General features: G+C 50.8%; 1 long non-coding RNA gene across 1 annotated transcript; it reads right to left on the bottom strand.

Moving 5' to 3' along the window:
* Positions 1-4,475: 4,475 nt before the first annotated feature.
* Positions 4,476-20,113, bottom strand: LOC133256939 (uncharacterized). The gene is made up of 3 exons (XR_009739346.1): positions 12,690-20,113; positions 12,067-12,213; positions 4,476-5,401 (listed from the first exon to the last, which is right to left on the bottom strand). It is a non-coding gene; the product is annotated as an uncharacterized LOC133256939 (long non-coding RNA).
* Between the last annotated feature and the right edge of the window lie 2,331 nt (positions 20,114-22,444).

Here is a 22,444-nt window from a genome sequence, read left to right as displayed (position 1 = left end):
CCCAGTACCATGTGAGAAAGCCTGTGGCTGCTGGCTTCACTTGCCGCTGGCCACCATACCAAGCCATGACCATAGCCTAGTGAACAGAGACACTTTATAGGCTAAGAAACTGAGTCCAGGTTGGTAATTGACTTGCCAAGGCCAATGGAGAGCCAGTGACTGAACAGTGCTTAAGATTCGGGCATTTCTCCATCCTGGCTACTTGACCCTCAAGAGTGGACTGATAAGAAATGAAGTTAATATGATCCTAAGATTATTTGAAAAAAAAAAACGAAAAACCTGCCTTAAAATTGACCCAGATGATCAGCATATGCCATTATGAAATTATGAATTAAAACAACGAGATACCATTACATACCTGTTAGAATGGCCAAAATCTGGAACCCTGACAACATCAAATGCTGACGAGGATGTGGAACATCAAGAACTATCACTATCTCTGGTGAGAATGCAAAATGGCACAGCACTTAGGTAGGCAGTGTGGCAGGGCTTTTTTTGCCTTTTTTTTTTTTTTTTTGCAGAACTAAACATACTGTTTATGATCTTGCAATCATGCTCCTTGATATTTACCAAATGAGCTGAAAATTATGTCCACACAAAAATCCGCCCACAGACACTTGTAGCAGTTTTATTCATAATTGCCATAACCTGGGAGTAACCAAAGTGTCCTTCAGTAGGTGAATGGATAAACAAATTCTGGTAACTCCAGACAATGGAATATTATTCAGTGCTAAATGAAATGAATAATAAGCCAGGAAAAGACATGGAGGAACCTGAAATGTGTATTTCTAAGTGAAAGAAGCCAATCTGAAAAGGCTCTATACTGTATAACTCCAACTTGATGACATTCTGGAAAAGGCAGAACTCTGGAGACAGTAGAAAGATCAGGGAGGGTTAAAGGGGAGAGAACGATGAATAGCCAGAACACAGAGGATTTTGGCGGGGTGGTAGAACTACTCTGCCTGATACTATAGTAGTGGGTATACGTCACGACACTTTTGTCCAAACCCACAGAACGTACAACACCAAGAGTGAATCCTAATGTAAACTATGGGCTTTGATGATAATGTGGTGTCATGTAGGTTCATCAGTTGGAACAAACATACCACTCTGGTGGAAGATTGATAATGGGGGAGGCTCTGCATGTGTAGGGGCCGGGGTGGGGGGTTTGGGAGGGGGGTGGTGTATGAGAACTCTCTTGTACTCTCTATTCAATTTTGCTGTGAATCTAAAACTGTTTAAAAAAATAAAATCTATGAAAACACAAAAGTCACTCAGGAGCGAGGGTTCTAAAAGACCCTCTCCACAATGTCTCCCGTAAGAGGACAGTGTTTCCCCGGGCATGCTTGGGTCCCTGCCAGCCAGGAGGTGGGTTGGGGGTGCTCAGTGCCTGTGCTGGGCTTCTAGCATAGGGGCTGCAGGGTGGGCAGCCCCAAGTTTGCCCCCGCCACCTCCCCACATGTTTCCTGAAGGAGACTCAGAGATCCCCAGCCGTTAGCCCCCTTCTCCCCAGCTTCCTGTTTGGGCTCCAGAGAGACGTTGGGCCGTTTCTGCAGCTGAACTGGGAGCCAGTTGGGCTGGTGAGAGGGAGGCCTTGCTTCGTGGGCCAGCAGGTCAGGGGGCTTTGAATCGGTTGCGGCCTCAGCTTGGGTACTCAAATCCTGGCCTGGAAGCCCTTGAGAGGTCAGCAAGTTCAGCCCCCTGCCTCAGAGCAGGACATATTTGGGTCCTGCAGCTGAGGTCCCAAACACCACTTGGCCCCTAACAGCCCATGCAGGCGGACCTTCTTCCCGGCCAGTGTGCCTTGAGGAGTCACTTTACCTGGATTTGCCCCAACCTCATCACCTGTGACCACCTACTCTGTAGGAACACGGTATGACACACAGCAGCTCTTACCCCTGTGGCAGGTGGGACCCACACTTCACACGTGTCTGAAGGGAAGAAACCCTGACTTGTCCCCCCTCCCACTTGCCCCAACCTCACTGCCCTGGCACACCTGAGAGTGTCGTCCCAGCTGCACCTGCCGGGGTCACGGAGAACAGACGGTACAGACTGGCCCTCAGGAGGCCCCGGGCTGATCAGGCTAGAGCCACACACAGGCAAGTATCTTCTGAGAGGGCAGCATGGGAAAGGCCAGGGAGACACTAAAGCAACTCTGAGGTTGCTTCAGGAAAGGCTTCCTTAGGAAAGAGATTCTCAAGGCAAATGTTCAGTGACGAGTGGAGTTAGCCTGGTAGAGACAGGGTCCATTAGCAGAGACCCAGTGCCTGGAGAGGCCCCATGGACAGAGGAGCCTGGCAGACTGCAGGCCATGGGGTTGCAAAGAGTCAGAGACGACTGAAGCGATAGCACACAGAGGCAGGCAGTCAAGTATGTGATGCAGGCAAGACTGCGGTTAAAGAAGGTGCTGGGAAGGGAAGCCAGAGAAGGCAATGGCACCCCACTCCAGTACTCTTGCCTGGAAAATCCCATAGATGGAGGAGCCTGGAAGGCTGCAGTCCATGGGGTCGCTGAGGGTCGGATACGACTGAGCGTCTTCACTTTCACTTTTATGCATTAGAGAAGGAAATGGCAACCCACTCCAGTGTTCTTGCCTGGAGAATCCCAGGGACAGGGGAGCCTGGTAGGCTGCCATCTATGGGGTCACACAGAGTCGGACACGACTCAAGTGACTTAGCAGCAGCAACAGGGAGGGGAAGCCAGAGGTGGTTGCAACAGTCCAGCTAGCTGATTCCACTTCCCTTCCTCTAGAACATGGCCCTCATTGCCCTGGGGTCTCAGCAGGCTAGCAGCCCTGCGGCCGCACCTCTGCATCCAGGACCATCAGGCTCCGCCTGATCTGGCAGAGGCTCAGGCCACTGCCCCCACCCCACTTTGTGGCTCCAGAGTGGGTGTGGGGCCCTGGGGAGGCCAGACCTCACACCCTCAGGGCCAGGGAGTGGGGAGAAGGGAGGATGGCCGACCCACGCTCCTGAAGGAAAGGAAACCGCAGCCAGGGGAGCCTGTCCTAGATGAGACCAATTGATAGCCGGAAAGGCGTTGCCTCAGGCCCCCGCTGGGGTATGTTGGTAGACAGGGTTCTCTTTGGAAATCCTCCAAGAGGTGCTTTTGGAGTTGGGAGCTCTGCAAGGTGAGGGCTAAGTGTGGGGTGGCCCCCAGCTTCTGTTTCTCCAGCCTCGGAAGCAGCCCACATCCCACATGAAAGTGGGACTCACTTTAACCCCTCCTCCCCACAATGTGCCCTCATAAGATGAGGACCTTCCTGGGCCAGGTGCTTGGCCTCTCCATCAGACTAACAGAAGTCAGCTTTCCTTCTAAGACAGTCAGGGTCTTTGCCCCTTCTGTTCTCCATGTTCCCTGGCAGTTCCTGAGCCATTCTCCCCAGGTGGCATTTATGACGTGCAGAAGATCTCTGCTTCTGTCCTGTGGGCGGGCAGCTCTAACCATGTCAGGCCCGACCTTCTCCCTGGGTCAGTGAGGGCTCCACAGTGAGGTGAGGCTGAGGAGGGCCTGACAGGAGAGGAAGCTGGGACATAATTTGGAGAGACTAAGACAAAAATGAATTGGGGCACCTTATTCAAAAATTTAAATTCCAGGATGCCATCAACAAGAGTAGTAGACCAAGGAAGGGGGTCCTTCTAATCTGCAGGGACTTGCATAACTGCACAATAAAGCCAGAAGTGGGGGCACTCTGTGAAAAGAGGAAAGGAGGCTGGAACAAGGATCAAGGGGCAGGGAGGACTTGGACCTCCTGGACTGCTGACAACAGGGAAAGATGAGGCTAAGTTTGATAGACCAGATTCAGAAAGACCCTAAACACTCACATTTGAACTTGATCCTGAAGATAAACACTAATGTTTCCTGAGCCCCCAGGGAATCAGGAGAGGCTGGACCAAGGTGGAACAGGAGGGGGCCAATGGGAATCAATTGCCCCATAGATGATTTACTGGAGAAGAAACGAAGGCCCAGAGAGGGACAGAGACTTGCCTAAGGTTACCCAACCAGGGGTGGGTGAGAGCCAGGTCAGAGCTCCAGCTGCCTGGAATCTCCTCTCAGGTTCTGTGGGGAATAAACCGAGAACGGGTGTGCAGCGTGGGAGGCCAGGTAGCGCTGGACCTCTGACGTCTGGCCCATCTAAAGAGCAGGAACACCCCCTCCCCCAGAATGCTCCGTCTCCGTGGGTTCCACCCCCTAATCCCCCTCACGGCGCCTGCCTGTCCTCTTCTGGCCCTGCCTCTGTGTCTCTTGTGCTCCCCCTCTGCCAGGCCCATCCTCAGGCTTCTCCATTACCTTCCCTACCTGCTCCCAACAAAGTTGTGCCTCTCCACGCACCTGAACCTTTGACTCATTCCCGCCTACCCCTACCCCCTGGCCTGCAGTGGTCTGCAAGTGGGTAGGTGCCCAGAACAGGGGTCTCTGCCCTTGGAAGGCAGACAAGGCTCAAAAGGTTCTTCCAGGCCCCGCCCAGAATCTACTGTTTCCCCTCCCCCCATTCAGCTTGGTGTTCTGCCCCCTCTCTACTCCTCCTGCACTCCAAAACCCGGATCCTGAGACCCAATCTAGGCGTTTGGAAACCTCGCTGAGGCCTCGGTGCCCCCTGGGGCCCCTAAATCCGTTACTTCTCTGTGTTCTTTGGGAAAATGGAGAGCTTCCAAATCTGCCATGCAAATAGATGCAAATAAATAGTTGCGAGTCGTCTATTTAAAACCAGTCTCGACCTTGGGCGGTAGCTTCCCTCCTTCCTGCCCTGCTGGATTCACCTAAATTTGTGAGTGTTTGTCAGTAACTGTGTGTGTGTTTGAGAGAAAAAGTCAGAGACAGAAACGCAGAGCCCACGAATAGCAGGGTGGAGACAGGCCTCTGAACCTGGGTGAAGGGGCGGGGCCTGGATGAAGGGGCGGGCCTTGGTGAAGAGGCGGGGCCTTGGCGGCACTTCCCTGCCCACAGGGTGGCCCTTGTCAAAGGGTGTATGTAGGGGGAGGTGGGAGATGGGAATATTATATGTGGTTAAGTTTCTTGGGGTTCCTCAGGGTCAGTGTCAAGGGTGGAGGAGGGCAGAGTCTCGAGGTGGGGGGCAGTGGCCTGGGGGCAGAGCTAGGGCAGAGGGGAGCAGGATGAGGCTGCCAGGGTGAGCTGAGGGCAGGGGTTCTGCTTTGAGCCTCATATAGAGGCTGTAACTCCCAAAGGAAAACCTGCCCAGGCCTGGAGGCCCCCATTAGTGCCAGGCCGAGGCCATGGTACACTCGGTGCCACTGCCACCCTGAAGAACTCATGTGGAAGGTAATGTCCTTGACCTCCAGTGGCCTCGGTTTCCTCATTTGTAAACACAAGTGACGGTGTGAGGAAACCTCTATGCAATGCTGATTCGAAGCAGTCTGGGTCTGGTAAGATGGTTTACAACCTGCAGAAAGAAGGAAGGTGGTAAGTCCTTCTAGAAGTCTCTGTGAGAACCTTAGCAAATTTAGGAGGGACTTGGAAATAAATCCCCATCTGAAGTTCCTGAATCTCTGTGTGGAGTCTCCTTGGGTCATATCCTCAGATCATAGGAAACAAGGGGTGTATTTGCTGGGAAGAGTCCCACACAGGAAAATTCTTCAGGATTGAGTACAAGTATCAATATGGGTGAAAGTTAAAAGAAGGAAGGACATGGTCAGCAACTGGTTTGAAGAACTGAATATGGGTTCCCTGCTAGGTTCTTTTAAATTTTGTATGACTTTTGGGTCAGACAAGCCAACCTCTTGCCACTTTCTAGCTGTTTAACCTCACCCAGCCTCAGTTTCCCCATCTGTAAAATGGGGATGATCATGTCTGTCCCCAGGCTTGCAGTGGGAATGCCGTTCTGCAGAATACACAGAGGGTAGTCCAAGGCCACATGGGTGTTCAGCAGGCAAACCGGGGCTTCCCCCTGAGCAGAAACCGAGAGCTTTCAGTACCATTATTACTTGAGTAGAGAATTCAGTTTTTTCTAGAAGAAGACTGAGTGAGCCCTGTGTCATCCTGTCTGTGGTTCCTGCCATGGAGAGGCTGACCACGGGCTTGGGTGTGATACAGCTGTCCCCGCCCTCGCCTTTGGAGGACCACATGGGCTGCACGGTTGAACTTCAAAGGACGGTTCCAACAGATGCAGCCAGCTTCCTGCAGCTGTAGGCAACAGCCCACGCCAGCCTGAATCAGCCAGGGCTGAGGGAAGCTGAGGGAGCAAGGTCCAGGACAACCTAGACCTAGATCAGTCTCAGAGACTTCCTGGAGGGGGCTGGCCCCCAGATCCTCCCTGGGGAAAAGAAGAGCTTGACTGGGGAGGGTGCCTCTCTTTTGTGATTTCTTTAGTGAAATAAATCCTTGTGGCCTGGGGTGTTGGGGTCTAGGAAGCATAGATTCAAAGAGGTCTCTAGGTGGAAGAAGGACTTGGGCAAGGAGATAAGAACATTGATAAACCAGATCACACAGGGGAATGTAACCTTCTGACCCTCCAGTCTCCAAAAACACAGAGCAGTTAGCTTCAGGCAAGTCCTCCTCTTCCAGAAAGCCCACTAGGACTGCTGTCAGCAGTGTGGCTTGCAGCTGTCAAGCTACAGGAAAACCTCTTGGTTCTGTGCTGTGGGTATGGGAGAGGGCTTGGATGAGAAGAAGCTGGGTTAGGGATAGGGCCAGGGTGGCTGCACGGGGAAGTGATGGACAGAACAAGGGGCTTATAGGCCCTGTGCGAGCCTGGCCCACAGCAGGTGGGAGGTATTTTTAGGTAGGCTCGGGTGCAGACAGAGACATTACGCCATGGCCCGACAGGTGGTTAATATTTAATCCCTTCCTTAATCATTAACTCCATGGCTGGCTGGAGAGGAACAGGACTGTTGTCAAATCAGTAACCACAGGCTGGGAACAATGTCCACTGAGCTCGCGGCCCCTCCTGCAGCTGGGAGTGCTGGCTGGGTGGGGTTGTCCCTGGCCGTGGGGTCCCTGGTTCATCTCCTTCCAGCAGTGACCTCAGGACGCAGAGAAGTTACAGGAGGTCAGGAAGAACCCCCTCCAAGCTGGGGATTGCCCTCTGACCCCAGGCGCTTACTGGTAGGGAGGGGCTGGGGGTGGGGGGGGCAGTGTCCATTCAGGTGTGAGGTTTCTAGACCCTGCTTCCAGGCTGAGTGACCTTGGATGAGTCATGAAGCGGCCCCTCTGAGCTTCAGTTTCATCATCTGCTCACTGTGGATAAGTATTCTTATCTTAAAGGGTGGTCATGAGATTTGAATGAGATATGGGTGTACAAGGAAGTACTCTGTAAGCTGAACATTGAGACAGCAAATAAGTTAAGAGAAAGGATGGATGGAAAGATACAGTAAAAGAGTTCAGAGCTGAAAGAGGAAAGCTAGTGGGCTCTAGTTTCCAGTCACTTAAATGTGTTTCCTTTCAATACAGTTGGCTTTAATTCAGGTCAGGAGTGTGTACTGGGCAAGGCAGTGTCCCCTGTCCTAAGCTGGACTTTGGGGTAATTTGACAGGAGTCAGCCTCGCCCCCAGAGAGCAAGGGTGACCAAGCTCCAAGCCTGAACCAGAACAAGATGAACAGTGTTGGTAATGTAGGTCAGCAGGTCAGGGCTGCGGGGTCACAGGGAGGGGCAGGGAGAGGACAGTGTGAGCTGGAGGGTCAGAACAGGCTTCAGGGGTGAGGCGGGTGGGGGCACGCCCTCAGGGATGAGTAGAGTTGGGTGTATAGGGGAGGGAGGGCTCCTGAATACCTGCTCGCCTGTACCCAGAGCATTCACACATATAAGCAGACTGTGCAAGGACATACGTGCATCACACTTACACACCCACATATACAAACTGATTCACAGTCACCCATGGCATGTACACACATACACACACACTCACAGAGGCACACCCCCTTGGGCACGCATGCGCCTCCCCTCCCTGCCTCAGCCCTGAGACCCTCCAGCTAGCTCAGCACATCTGAGCCTGGCTGACACCCACCAGAGAACTGAAGCCTTCAGGGTACATCTGAAAGCAGGCAGCAAACTACCCATAAAGCAGTAATTTTTCCTCTGTTCCCTCCTTCAGCTGAATTTTTAAGACTGAATTTTGTCATTTATCTAAAGAGAAAATATGCAAATAACTCTTAATGGTCTTAAGAGTGCATTATATTTTTATATAGAAATAAAAATTATATTGGGATTATTTATTTAGCATGAAACTTAATATCATATATTATTTAATTAATATAATATTGTATGTACTTGTGTGCTAAGTTGCTTCAGTTGTGTCCAATTCTTTGTGACCCTATGGACTGTAGCTTGCCAGGCTCCTCTGTCCATGGGATTCTCCAGGCAAGAATATTTGAGTGGGTTGCCATGCCCTCCTCCAGGGGATCTTCCCAACCCAGGGATCAAACCTGTATCTCTTACATCTCCTGCATTGGCAGACAGGTTCTTATTGTATATTAATATACAATATGCATATTGTAGCAAATATTTCTATAAATTTTCACAAGCTCTGTTATTGTCCTGCCTCTTCAAATTGGGAATCAATTTCATAAAAAAAAATTTTTTTCTGGTCATGCCACACGGCTTGTGGGATCTTAGTTCCCTAACCAGTGTTGATCCCAGGCCCTCTGCAGTGGAAGCCTAGAGTCCTAACCACTGGACTGCCAGGGAAGTCCCATAGAAAAAAATTGTTTTAAAAAAGAGGTACAGCTAGAGTACCTCTATGGGGGAGCTGCGAGGCAGAAAGCTTAGAGTTGATATGGGCATCTGGACACATCCACCAACTGGGACAGGAGACCAGCAGGAGAAGGACAAAGGGACTAACTAGACAGGGGCAGGTCTAGGGGAAGCAGACACAGCTTCTTAGAGGAGGTGGGTATGGATGGCCTTTAGGAAAGGAGGATTGGAGGGGCAGATAGAGGTCCTGGGGGCTACTGGGGCCCCCAGGAGCCCTGCTGTCAGCCCCCCTCTAGCTGTGCCATCCACATCGCATGCTCAGGCTGGGACCAGGCCCCCGTGGCCAAAAAGAAGCCAGGCAGAGACTCCGTGGAATTGGCCGTAGGGATAATGGAAACAGAATTCTTTCCTTCCCTCTAGGGCTGTGTAGGAATCTGGGGTAAAGGTCCTTCTCTGAGCTCTCTAAGCGCATACTAAGACTCGGGTAGGAAGCCATCCTGCATGTTCCCTGCCCCAAGGAGCTTCTGTAGTGCAGTGTAGCCAAGGAGGGGGCCCTAATGGAGATATAAACACTGCTAGGGTCAGGCCACTGGTGGCTTGCAGCTCAGGCTCTGGATCCAAACAACCAGAACCTAAACTCCGCCTCTGTCCCTTTCCAGCTGTGTGACTTTGGGCCTGCTACCTGACCTCTCTGTGCTTCAGTTTCTTGTCCATAACATGGGGATGATAATAGTAAAGTACTTGATACTCGTGGTTGTTGTGAGGGTTAAATGAGACACAGGGCCTTGCCTGTGCCTGGGACATGAAAAGTGAAAGAAGTCGCTCAGTCACGACTCAGTCCGACTCTTTGCAATCCCATGGACTGTAGCCTATCAGGCTCCTCCGTCCATGGGATTTTCCAGGCAAGAGTGCTGGAGTAGATTGCCATTTCCTTCTCCAGAGGATCTTCCTGACCCAGGAATTGAACCCGGGTCTCCTGCATTGCAGGCAGATGCTTTACCGTTTGAGCCACGAGGGAAGCCCCTGGGACATGGTGAGTGCTAAATCCATTTAAAGGAGAATTAGTTTCTGACTCGAATATTCAGGGAAGCTTCCTGGAGGAACATTCCAGCTGGCCCTTTAGGGACCAGCAGGGTTGCCATAGATCTAGATGAGGGAAAGGTGTCTCTTTCCTAAAGAGGGGCTGGAGTAAGCAGAAGCCAGAAAGGACATGGCATGTTTGGGAACCATGAGGAATTTTGTGTGGCCATATCCACTGCCTGGAGGATGGACATAGGAGTGGTGGGTGGGGTTGGGACTAGTCAGGGAAGGTTTGGAATGTCCAGTTATCCTGGAGCAATGGAAACTCAGAAAGGCTGGTAAGTGCGACCCTGACAACACTTAAGGCTGAGTTCTGGCAGCGAAGAGCAGGTTTTGTTGCCAGGGAAAAACCCAGGCAGGAGGACTGCTGGGGGTAGGAGCCCTGAAGGAGGCAGGTCTCAAGACCCTGGGCTTGGGTGACTTGGGAGGATGGCCTGAGACCACTGGGGACGTGGGGGTGCTGAATCTTCATCTGTGTGTCTTTCACCCTGCTTAGACTCAGAGTGTAAGTTTGAGTCCATGGAGCTCCATCGCAGAAGCCTTCGGGCACGTTCTCTGAAACTCTTACAGTCCGTGCATTCTATAGGTCTGGCCCAGAAACCTTGGGCAAGTCACAGCATTTGTCTTGCTTCCATTTTCCCATCCGTCATGTGAGTATAGGTATTCCTGTCCACCCTGGGATATAGAAGCCCCAGGGGGATGCTTTGCTGCTTTTCTGGCCAAGGTCAGGCAAGCAAGAAGGTTCAGGGCAGTGTAAGACCCAGGCCACAGCTTCCCCTCTGTCTTGTCGGGGTGGCCCCTCAGCTTATCTGCGTCAGGGCAGATGGATGAGGAGGAGATACTCCTTCAGGCAGCCAGATAGTGTGAGGAGGTGATAAAGGGCACAGGCCCAGAAACCGACTTAGAGAGGGTGGGACAGTGAGGCTGTCGTTTCCCTGACCCCTTGCCCCACCCCCATGCACCCTCCAGGCCAGCTGTGTACAGCCCAGCCTTCCACCATGCCCCCCACCCTCCCACCCCACCATGGGGCAGGAGGAGGGAGAAGAGGCCACAGGAACTGACCTTGGAAGGTTGTTGGTGGCCTTTGGACACTGACTCAGGGGATCGATGGGGGCAGAGGCCAGACTGTGAGGGAAAACCTCACAGGGTGGACAGAGGGTGACCACCATCTCCTTCCCAGTTTTAACACTGAAAGCCATCCTCAGAAAGTCCTCAGTCCTGCGCAAATCAAGATGGTTTGCCTGGGACTGTCCAGCTTTTTAAGCTGAAAGTCCCCCCAGTCCCAGGGAAACCAAGACAGTTGGTCACCCTAGTAGAAAAGAGTAAGTCTTAGCAAGAGTGACTAGAATGGGGAAGCAGACAGCTCTTTTTCTGAGTTTCCATAGCCCTGATTCTTTTTTTTTTTAATTTTAATTGAGGTAACATTGGTTTCTAACATTACATTTCATATACTTCTGTATATATTACAGTGTGCTCACCACCAAAAATTTCATTTCCATCTGTCACCATACACTTGATCCCCTTTTCCATTTTTCCCTCCCGTCTCCCTCCACTCCTTCCCCTATGATAACCACTGTTGGGTTCTCTGTATCTACGTGTATCTATTTCTCTTTGGTTTGTTCATTTATTTTGCTTATGTGTTTGTTTTTTATACTCCACATATGAATGAAATGATATGGTGTTTGTATTTCTCTGCATGACTAATTTCACTTAATGTAATACTCTCAAGGTCCATCCATGTTATCACAAGCAGCAAGATTTCACTGTTTATGGCTGAGTAGTATTCCATTGTGTGTGTGTGTGTGTGTATCTTCTTTATACACATCTTCTTTATCCATTCATCTGTCAATGGGCACTGAGGTTGCCTTCATATCTTGGCTATGTAAATGGTACAATGAACATAGGGGTGCATATGTCTTTTTGAATTAGTGTTTTCGTATTCTTATGCCCAGAAGTGGGATAGCTGGATCATATGATAGGAAAATCCCATGGATGGAGGAGCCTGGTGGGCTGCAGTCCATGGGGTCGCGAAGAGTCAGACATGACTGAGAGACTGCACTTTCACTTTTCATTTTCATGCATTGGAGAAGGAAATGGCAACCCACTCCAGTGTTCTTGCCTGGAGAATCCCAGGGATGGGGGAGCCTTGTGGGCTGCCGTCTCTGGGGTCACACAGAGTCTGACACTACTGAAGCAACTTAGCAGCAGCAGCATGATAGTTCTATTCTTAATTCTTTGAGGAATCTCCCTCATGTTTTCCATAGTGGCTGCACCAATTTACATTCCCACCAAGAATGTAGGAGTGTATTTACATTCTCCACATCCTCACCAACACTTACAATTTCTTTCTGTAGCCCCACGTAGTAACCGTGCCTCCCTGTCCTCGGTGCACGCCCTGGGTGAGGGAACCACTCAGGTTGTACTTCCAGTGGATGGATCTGGAAGTCTGGAGCTGCTTCATTAGAGGGCTTCTTGCCAGGCTGAGGCTAGGAGGAAGGGGTGGACAGTTCACATGAGAATCTTTGATGCTGCCTGCTCTGCCCACCAGGAGCCTTCAGAGATAGAGAAGGGGCTTGGGGTGGGTTGTGTGCCTCACAGCTTGACACTCTCGTGAGTGCAGAGGGAACCAGCAGCCAGATCTCTGGGATCAGGAACTGCTGAAAATCAAAGTTATGGTGCCTGCCTGGCTTTGGGGGTCCAGTCACAATGCTCTGCTCAGAGACCCCACTCCTGCCTACCTCTCAGGCTCTCTCACTTGGCCCTGTCCTGTGTGGGCCTCTGAGATTCGAGCAGGTTCTGGAGACAGGCCAGGAAAACTGTCGGGTGCATGGGAGGACAGTCAGAGTCTCCTCCCAAGAGAGGACTTGGAACAGGACAGGGGTGTCAGAAGGCCGGTTTTCTGCTGCCTTCAGTTCAGGCTGAGGCCTCCCTGCCTCGGGGCTTGGTTTTATCTCATACTCACCTGCAGTGCGGGAGATGCCGGTTTGATCCCTGGGTCAGGAAGATCCCCTGGAGAAGGACATGGCAACTGACTCCAGTATTCTTGCCTGGAGAATCCCATGGACAGAAAACTCTGGCAGGCTACAGTCTATGGGATCGCAAAGAGTCAGACATGACTGAGAGGCTAATACTTTCGCTTCACCGTCACCCTGGAAAAAGGATAGACTTTCCTTTTTCCAACCTGGGACCTGGAAATCCCAGAGACCCTTGTTCCCAGCACCTCTGTCCTCAGAGCAGCACTGGCTGGTCAACATGCAGCCAAAGCCTGATGGGGCTGATGAGAGCAGGGCTTGGGAGACACAACAGGGCACCTGAAGAGAAAGGCCTGTGGGGAGATGGGCGAAAGGGACAGGAGAGGAAAATGGCACCCAAAGAATCCCGTAAGACATCTCCCTGTCTACTGGCTCAGCTAGAGAAGATTCTGAGACACTTCACGGGCCCTGGGGAAGTGTCTGAACCAGGTACCCCCAGAACAACTGTTTCTAGGCTTGATGGAAAGATCTATACCACTTCCCCTTCTGAGGATCCCTGAGTTGGTTGGGTGGTGAGATCTGTTAGTGAAGTCAGCTGTGGTCTTGCTTTTAACATCAAGCTTGGCAAATGGGCCAGACTGAGCTGACCATGTCCTAACTTTAGGCTTGCTTGCTTCCAGAAAGTTGTCTTCCCTGCCTGTCTGCTCCCTCAGCCTCACCAGAGGTGAGGGCCTTCTCAGAGCTCACCTCTTTTTACCTGTATCAGGCCCTATTGCTTTCACTATATTCACTTATCCAGCACCTTTCTGAGTTGCGGTCCCTCTCTGGTCCCCTCTGAGCCCCTAGCGGCTCCCAGATAGTGTCTCAGCAGATGTCTGGAAGCTTAACGTATAGTGGGTCACGGGAGCACCCCAACAGTGACCATGAAATTCCAGCCAGGCGAGGGGCCTGGGGAAAGGAGCTGGTAAGGGAGCGGGAGGATGGGTCCAGAGACCAGGCTAGGTTTCCTGGGGGAGAGAGAGATGGCGGGAGTCTCAGGGTGGGCCTGTTCTGGGGCCCTTTGTGTCTCAAACTCAGCCTTCTCCGCCTCCCATACCGACTCAGCCACGAGGCCAAACTGTGTGAACAAATGGTACCAATGGTCCAGGGGCCAGGACGGAATCCCCCCAGACAGGCTGGCCAAAGGGTCCCTAGGCTGACTTCCTTGGTCCGCAGGGAGCCCCAGGGAAGGGGGCTGAGGGGCTGAAGGGAGAGGCTGGGGGCAGGGCTACCATTGGGGGTGGGGCTGAGGGCAGGGGAGCCAGGCCTGGTTGGCCTTTGAAGGGTAGGCCTTCCTGAGGTGGACACTTTAATCGCCCCCAATTAAACCATTGCCGGAAGCTTTTAACAGCCCCATACGGCCTTTCAAGGACTGCCCTTTTGTTAGACGGCCAAGCTGTCATGTAAAAGGAGAGCAGGCTGGGGGCCTCTGACCACTCACCCCAGGCCCCAAGGCCAGCCAGCCCCAAACTCAGGCCAGCCTCTGAAGGGTCTGCTTCTTTGCGAATCAAAGGCTGAGGAACCTGCTTTGATCTGGGGGGAAACCCAGCCCTTCCTTGGCTCCCCAGATTCAGTTCCCTCACTGAGGGTGTGGGTCCTTCCATGAAGGCTTCACCCACACAGTTTCCAAGTCTGGGGCCAGCCAGGCTGATCCCTGGGGTTCTGGGAGTCTGCCCCTCGCTTCAAGAAACAGGTCCACTGAGATGGTGAAAACATTCCCTGCTCCTACTGCCCGCCTTGGGCAAGGACACCCCCGCCCCACCTTCTCCGACTACTCTAGGGTCTTCTAGCCCTTGTGACAGAGTGTAGTCCTCAAATGAGTGTCCTCTGGGACCCTGTCAGAAATGCAGACTTCCAGGCCCCACGCCTTTCAGACCTACTGGATCAGAATCTGCTTTTAAACAGCTCCCACAGGTGAAGTTGGAGAAATACTGCTGTAGTATTTCATCCTCTCTCTGCATTTCCTCTCCTACTGCCCCCACCTCTGCCCCCAAAGGCAAGATTAAGTGTAGAAACGATACTAGCCATGATAAGTTATGGACAATATAGCCCTCTGCTTTGCAGACTCTACAACATATACTTTCTGGAAAGCCAACAACAAAGCCCTTCCTGTCAATAGCAGTTTCTGGAGGACCCCAGATGGCAGGCTTCCGTTTGGTCATTTAGTTAACATTAAAACTCTCCATCCTGACTTCCACACTTGATCCTTCATTTCATTCTCAGAACTGCCCGAGGAAGAGAAGACAAGCACCCCCATTAAACAGCAGAGAAAACTGAAGCTCAGGAAAGTTCGTGAATAGGCTGGAGGTGGTGGTGAAGTTGAGGGGGTGGGTAACCTAGAAAACCCTCCTGGGGTCTCCCTGCTCTTAGGTCCAGCAGGACTCCCATCCACAGCTATGACGTGTGTGCCAGAGCTGCAGCCCACTTCCCACTTCACTCCCCAAAAGTGTCCTGGGGGTGGGCAGGGCCCCCTGTGTAGGAGGAAGCCAAGCCTCTTTCTGTTACACAAAAGCCCCCTACAGACAAGGAAAAGCCAGAATTTCCCAATTCCTACCTCCTCCCCTTCCTCCTCACAAAAGCTGCAGTTCATCCAGAATCTATGACACGCATGCCAGTCTTCAGGCTTAGCGCTTTCTCTTTCACCATCCCACTTAGTCCCCGGGACAAATCTCCACCACATTCTTCTGGATAAGACTCAATTCTTCTGCTTCTTTCCTTGAAGCTGATTCCTTGAAAACCAAACAAGGCCAGAATAATCAGATCCTGTCGGGGCAAAGGTCTCCCACTGCCCACCCTGGATGAAGGGCCTGGCTCAGCCTGGGGAATGACAGGAGGGGCTGGTTTAGAAGAATTTCTTCAACATTCTCAGATGTTGCAACTTCAGTCCCATCTGGGGCAAGTCTTGAGTACCTAGGGATACAAAGAGGCTAAACTCCACCTCGCTTTCTCACCAAGATTCTACAGCAAGCGCAGCACTTAGAGAAGGGCAGCAATCTGTAGAGGCAGATGGTGTGTTTAGAACTCCATGGGTTTGAGTGTCATCCACAGGAGGCAGCCTGGTGGCGCCTTTTGGAGCTAACTTCTGTGAAGGATCAAAAAGTAAAAATTTTAGGCTGTTCTCCATCACAAGTCTGCCATCGTAGTGTGAAAATAACCGTCGACAACGTCTAAACAAGTGGGTGTTCCTGAACTCCAGTGAAATTTTATTAATGGACACTGAAATGTCAACTTCATGTGCCAAAATGTTATGCTTCTTTGGATTTTTTCCCCCCTAATCACGTAAAAATCATTCTTAGCTCTTAAGTTGCACAAAAGCAGACAGTGGGCAGAATGTGGCCTTCAGGGTCATAGTTTGCTGGCTCCTGGTTTAGAGCAAAAGTTTTGAGGTCAGTTGTCAGTCTTGGATTCAAGTCCTGGTTATTTCACTAACCAACTGTGTGATTTGGGAAAAATCACTGAACTTCGCCGAGCATGCTTCCTCCCTGTCAAAGGGAGATGGTGGAGCCTGTCTTCCAGGGAGTAGGTAAGATGCATATGAGAGCACCTACTGACCTCAGGGACTGACATGTGGCAGGCACACCCTCAATGTGAGCGATGAACATTGCAGCAGACCGGTTGGAGACCAGGGGCAGGGGGCTCTGAGGTTGCAGAGGTCAGGGGGCCCTTCTGGGAGGGAGGAGGTTTGGGGTAAACTGGGCCTGAAATGATTTGAGAGGTGTGGTAACAGCAGAGGGGAAGGTTGAGAGGTCAAGCCAAAGAAACTGACTTCAACATCATTAAAAAGTCTACAAATAACAAATGCTGGAGAAGGTGTGGAGAATAGGGAACCCTCCCAAACTGTTGGGAACATAAACTGGTGGTAGACATTATGGAGGACAGTATAGAGGTTCCTTAAAAAACTCAAAATAGAGTTGCCACATGATTCAGCAGTCCTACTCCTGGGTATATATTCAGAGAAAAGTAAAATTTGAAAAGATAACGCACCCCCAATGTTCATAGCAGCACTATCCACAACAGCTAAGACTTGGAAGCAACCTGAATATCCACTGACAGAGAAATGGCTGAAGAAGATGCGGTATTTCTTTAGAAGAAATGCAAATAGCGCTGTTTCCTTTTTTTAAAGGAAAAGGCTCAGCCATTAAAAAAAGGAAACAGTGCTATTTGCAGCAACATGGAAGGACCTAGAGATTATCATATTAAGTGAAGTGAGTCAGAAGGAGAAAGGCATACGCCATGTGACATCAGGTATATGTAGAATCTAAAATATGAACTTATTTGCAAAACAGACTCACAGACATAGAAAACCAACTTACGAACCAAAGAGGAAAGAGGGTGGAGAAAAATAAGCTAGGAGTTTGGGATTAGCAGATACAAACTTCTATATATAAAATAGATAAACAAAGCCCTGCTGTATAGCACAGGGAACTATATTGAATATCCTGTAGTAAATCATAATGAAAAAGAATACGTAAAAAAGAAAAAAAAAAGGAATTGGCTTCAATCCTAGGGTCTGGGATGGCTACTAAAGGCCCTGAAAAGGGAATACTTCAAAGTAGGGTCAAGGGACTTCCCTGGTGGTTCAGTGGCTAAGAAGCTGAGCTCTCAGGAGTGGGCCTGGGTTTGATACCTGGTCAGGGAACTAGATCTCACATGCTGTAACTAAGACCTGGCACAGCCAAATAAATAAATTAAATAAATATTAGGAAAAAAAAAAAAAAAGTGGGCCAAGGGGAGGTCCATTTGCAAGGACTGCTCTGGCCTGGGGCAGGGGGTGGTGTGTGTGGGGGGTGGGGGCAGGGTCAAGGAAGGAGGAAGCCTGTAGGGGAAACACCAGGGACAGGTGATGAGGTTACTGCTGAGTCCAGGTGAGTGGGAGCTGTGGGGTGGAGGGTAGGGGGTTATCAAGGGAGTGTCAAGGATCAATTGGTGGTAACATAGCCGGGTGTTGTGTTTCATTTTTAGTCACCTGCGGGTACTAATTAGCCCCCTTTCTTGACTGCAAGCTCATTTCCAGGTTAATAATTTGGACTGCCTTTTGTTTTTGCTGACCTAGCAGTCTTCCTTCCCCTCCCCCACCCCCACATGACAATGCCACGATGTTACTGTAAATGCCAGTCCCTTTGTTCCTCCACCCTGAGCCACTGAGCGGGGCAGGGGGAGGTGCCCAAACAAAGTGGAACCATGGCGATTCCTTCCCTGAGATTCTGTTACTTTGGGATCAGAATATAAGTCCCTCTCTGGAGGAGGGAGCATCAAGACATGAAATGCAGACAGGGTCAGCAGCTGCACGCCCCTTCACAGGAAAGAAGTTGAACCCAACAGGAAGCAGAGCGAGAAGCGAGTCCCTCCAAGGACCTCGGTTCTGCCCTTTGTGCTGTGGCTTAGTGATTCAGTTCTTCCCCTGATTGTAGGAGATATCCTGAATCCTTTGAAGAAACTCTTTTTCTAAAGCTAGTTTGAGATTCTATCACTTGCAAATGAAGAGAATTACCAACCAAATCCATCCTCGAAGCTTTCCTACTCAGAGTTTGTTGTACTTGTGCTGTGTGCAAGGCGCCGGGTACAGTGCCTTACATCCATGACTTAATATAATCCTCAGTTATGCTGTGAGCCATTGGGTATTATTACCTCCACTTTAGAAATGATAAAACCGGGGCTCCGTTTCACTTGACATTTAAATGGGGTGCACCTCAGGTCTTTGGCCTGGTCCTCTGACTGTCATAGATTCCTCTTTCCCAGGCAATCTTATCCATTCCTATGCTGATTCCATTTCTACAATTTCCAATGCTCAATCTGGACCTCTCTTTTAAACTCAAGTCTGAAATATCCAGCCTCTACTTCATATAGGTATTTCAAACAAAGATCTCTAAAACTAGGCTTCTGTTATCCCCGCTCCCATGCAATCTGCCCCTGCTCTGGGGCTTCTTCTCTCAGTAACTGGTCCTACCCTTTGCCTAGTTTCCCAGGTCAGAACTTGAGCCTTATATTCGACATCATCTCCTTTGACCTCCATAGTTACCCTATTACCAATTCCTATTGTACCCACTCCTTAAGCATGTCGTGACTCTGCCCACTTCTCTGTTAGTCCAACCACAACCCCCTCTCCCTTGAAAGATAGTCTGCTCCTTGGTCTCTCTGATTCCATTCCAAGCCATTATCCATTGACCTGCTAGACACATTTTTGAAAGCACTCTAACTGTATCCCCCACTCCTTAAAACTACCCAATGATTCTAGTCCAAAGTCTTTCCCAAGGTCTATGTGGTCCAACCAGATCTAGCCCTTTCTATTCTTCAACCTCATCGTGAACCTCTCTTTGGCTCATTCACTATAGGCTCCCTTCAGTAAGAGTACCAAAGTCTTCTGATCTTAGGGCCTTTGCACTTGTTATTTCTGCTGTCTGTACAGTGTTCTTCCCCTCTTCCTTCCCCGCTCTTATTTTTCACTCCTCGCTATCCTTCAGGTCCTGGCTCAAGCCACAGAAATACTGTCTCTTGAGCCCTCCATGAAATATCATTCCACAGCACCTTCACTCTCTGTAGCACTCAATAATTATGTTACTGTATATATATTTAATGTTTGTCTTCCTTGACAGACTATGATTCTCTGATCTCAGGGATTGGATCTATCTTTTTCATTGTGCCTGCAGCACCCTGTACAGTGTCAGGCGCAGAGCAGGGGCTCAGAAATATTTGCTGAATGAATGAGTGATAGAGGCTTGTGACCCGGGACTCACTGCTAGTAATGGAGGAGACTGGACTCCAACGCCAGTCTCCAGTGCTGCTGAATTGGACTCAACTTCTTTTCCCCACTGGGGAAACCAGGAGGGAAGAGGTTCAGAAGCCCGCCTAGGTCCTTGGATTCATTACAAAGGATGCAGGAAGCAGGGGTGGGGAGGGGTATCAGTCTACTGCCAAATGGAGTCGGGCTGGAGGTAAGGAGATTCTCTGGTCTCGGGTGAGGATGGGGTGGGGGTGGGCTAGAGGACACTCGTCGATGAAGTCCTGCCCCCCGGTGGCCTCACACTAAGAGCTTTGTCTGTGTTGCCTCATTTAATCCCCTGCCAGCCCTGCAAGGCAGGATTATTACCTCTTGTCACAGACAAGGAAAATAAGCTTTAGAGAGAGAGAGAGTAATTAACGTGCCCGGAGTCTCTCGTAAGGTCAGAACCAAGATTTGAATCTGGTACTTGAGCCTAAGAAATCAGACTATTTGGGAAATTCAGTCCAGAAAAGAAAATGGAGGGACAGGTACCCCCAGTGGACTTCAGGGAGTTTGCCACACAACCTCCACCCGGCCCCCACCCCTCCGCCACCCCCACCCTGCCCTGGCCCTCTCCATCACTCCACCCCTGTGGACTATCCATTCCTGGGGATTCTTTTTGAAATTCTAAAAGCTCTTGCAAACCCTCTCCATGCAGCCCCTCAGGTGGCCAGACCCTCCCCAGGCTGGCGCCTACCTCCCTTGAGGATTTCCCCTGCACAACTTCCATTTGAAAAGGAGCATGGGGCCCCAGTGCCTACCTGCTGGGGCCCATCAATGCCCTCTGTTCAGGGATGCAAAGTAAAGAAGCTTGGCCCACTGAGGGGAGTGAGTGGGAGATGGTGGGGATAGGGGACTGGGAAATGCCCTCAGAGCCTGGATTAGGGTGTTCATTATTATAGACCTTCCCCCCACCCTCATTTAACACCACTTATATAGAGCTTTTTTTTTTTTTTTTTAATAGTATTTATATAGTCCACTTGGGCTTCCCTGGTGGCTCAGTGGTAAAGAATCCATCTGCCAATGCTGGAGAGGAAGGTTCAATCCCTAGGTCTGGAAGATTCCCTGGAGAAGGAAATAGCAACCCACTCCAGTATTGTTGTCTGTGAAATTCCATGGACAGAGGAGCCTGACAGGCTACAGTCCGTGGGGTCACAATAGAGTCAGACACAACTAAACAATAACGACATATAGCCCATTTAAAATATGAACTCATCAATGCTCAGAACAACTCTGAAGTAGGTACTGGTATCCCAATATTTTGTAGACTGGGGAGGTCGAAGCAGATAGGGTTGGTGACTTGCCCAAGGCCACCCACTGTAAGTGGCAGGCGGGAGCTGGGATTTGAATGTGGGCACCAGTCTCTGGATGCTACCATCTGAAATCCCTCCCCTTTGCAGAGGAACCTGTCAGGGGAGAGGAATCTCTCTGGTCTCGAAGATAACAGCCCCTTCTCTTCTCTTGTGTCCAGAGACAAGTGTGTTTACTTCAGGTTAGCAAGTGGCTGCCCCAAACAAAGGGGATGCAGGCAGAGATAACCCAATCATCCCAGGCCTGCCTGGGCCGTTAGGAGGGCAGGGATTGAACCCAGCCTGCTTTGAGGCTGGACTTCGAGAAACTGCCAGGGCCAGGGCCTGGCCGCCTGTTTGTTGCAAAACAATGAGTCAGCCTGGCAGGGAGGGGAGTGGGGCGATGGGGGGATGGGGGTAGAGGGGCCCCTAGCCCTGCCTCTGGCCTTTACCAGGGTAAATTCTGCCTACCCCCAACCCTCCTAGCCCTTAGAAGGTTCACCAGTTTCCTTTTTTCTTGTTTGGATGAGTTAGGAAAAGTATTGAAAAATAGAAAGTGCCCTAGACAGGAAAACACTCTGAAAGCTGAAACCTGCCTGCTGAGGCCAACACCCCACTGGGGAGTGGTCAGCCAGCCAGGAGTCCATCCCTGGCCTCCTTCCCAGGCACCGGCCCATGGTGGCACCTTAAGCCCTGGGCAGGAGAGAAGAGAACTTGGAAGTCCAGGGATGAGTGGTGACCAGTTCAAGGTCACAGCTGTGCTGATGGCTGGGAGGGAGGGTGGGCAGATCCTGTGGGGGGCTCTTGGGAGCCACATTACTGAACGGGAAGAGCCTGAAAACAGAGACCTTTTTTTCAGTTGGCCTTGCCAAGGGACCCTCCTCTTCCATCCTCATGTGGGGAGAGCCCTTCACCCGGGGCTCATCAGGATATGGGGCAACTCTCTACTCTAGCTGTCACTGCTTAAGCCAGCATGGTTGCCCCTGAGGGATCCCATTTAGCCACAAGCTCTTCCATTCCTCTCCTGGCCCTGCCCCTTCTACCTCAGGGCTCCTCCCTCCTACTTATCCAAGAAAGACAGTGCTTTCCCCTTGTTAGAATGGGACAGAGGGGATTTGTTCAAGGTCACAGAATAAATCCATCAATTTATTCATCAAAACGTTGGACTGCTGTTGAGCCAGACTTGGCAGGGGGTGAGATGGGGCACAGTCTCTTGGAAGCCAGTCGCCTAAACCAAGAACTGCTCTATAATAGTGTGTTGATCAGGACATATCTACTGTGCTTGCAGCAGGGACACAGAGGGGCCTGACCCAACATGAGAACCAGGGAAGGCTTCTTGGAGGAGGCAAGACAGAGTAGGTCTTAAAGACGGAGCAGGAGTGTGCTAGGGCCAGGGATGGCAGAGGAGGGTGTTCTGGGCTAGAGAGAAATCAAATCTGCCAGCTCTGGGCTCACTTTCTAAGCTCTACACCCTGGCCTACAAGCATTACTGAACTCCTACAATGGAACAACAGCTAGGACCTAGGAAAGATACAGAACAATGGTGCCTGCCTTCCAGAATCTTCCTGTGTCAGTGGGAAGACAAAGAGTCCTCCTGGGAATTCTGAGGAATGCCATCAAGTGTTGGGGGCTCGACTGTGTATCTCTACGTAGGATA

Source organism: Bos javanicus, chromosome 11 (genome assembly GCF_032452875.1).
Source record: "Bos javanicus breed banteng chromosome 11, ARS-OSU_banteng_1.0, whole genome shotgun sequence".
Taxonomy (NCBI): domain Eukaryota; kingdom Metazoa; phylum Chordata; class Mammalia; order Artiodactyla; family Bovidae; genus Bos; species Bos javanicus.
Note: the sequence above shows the minus strand (reverse complement) of the source record. Positions and strands in the feature narration are given on the sequence as shown.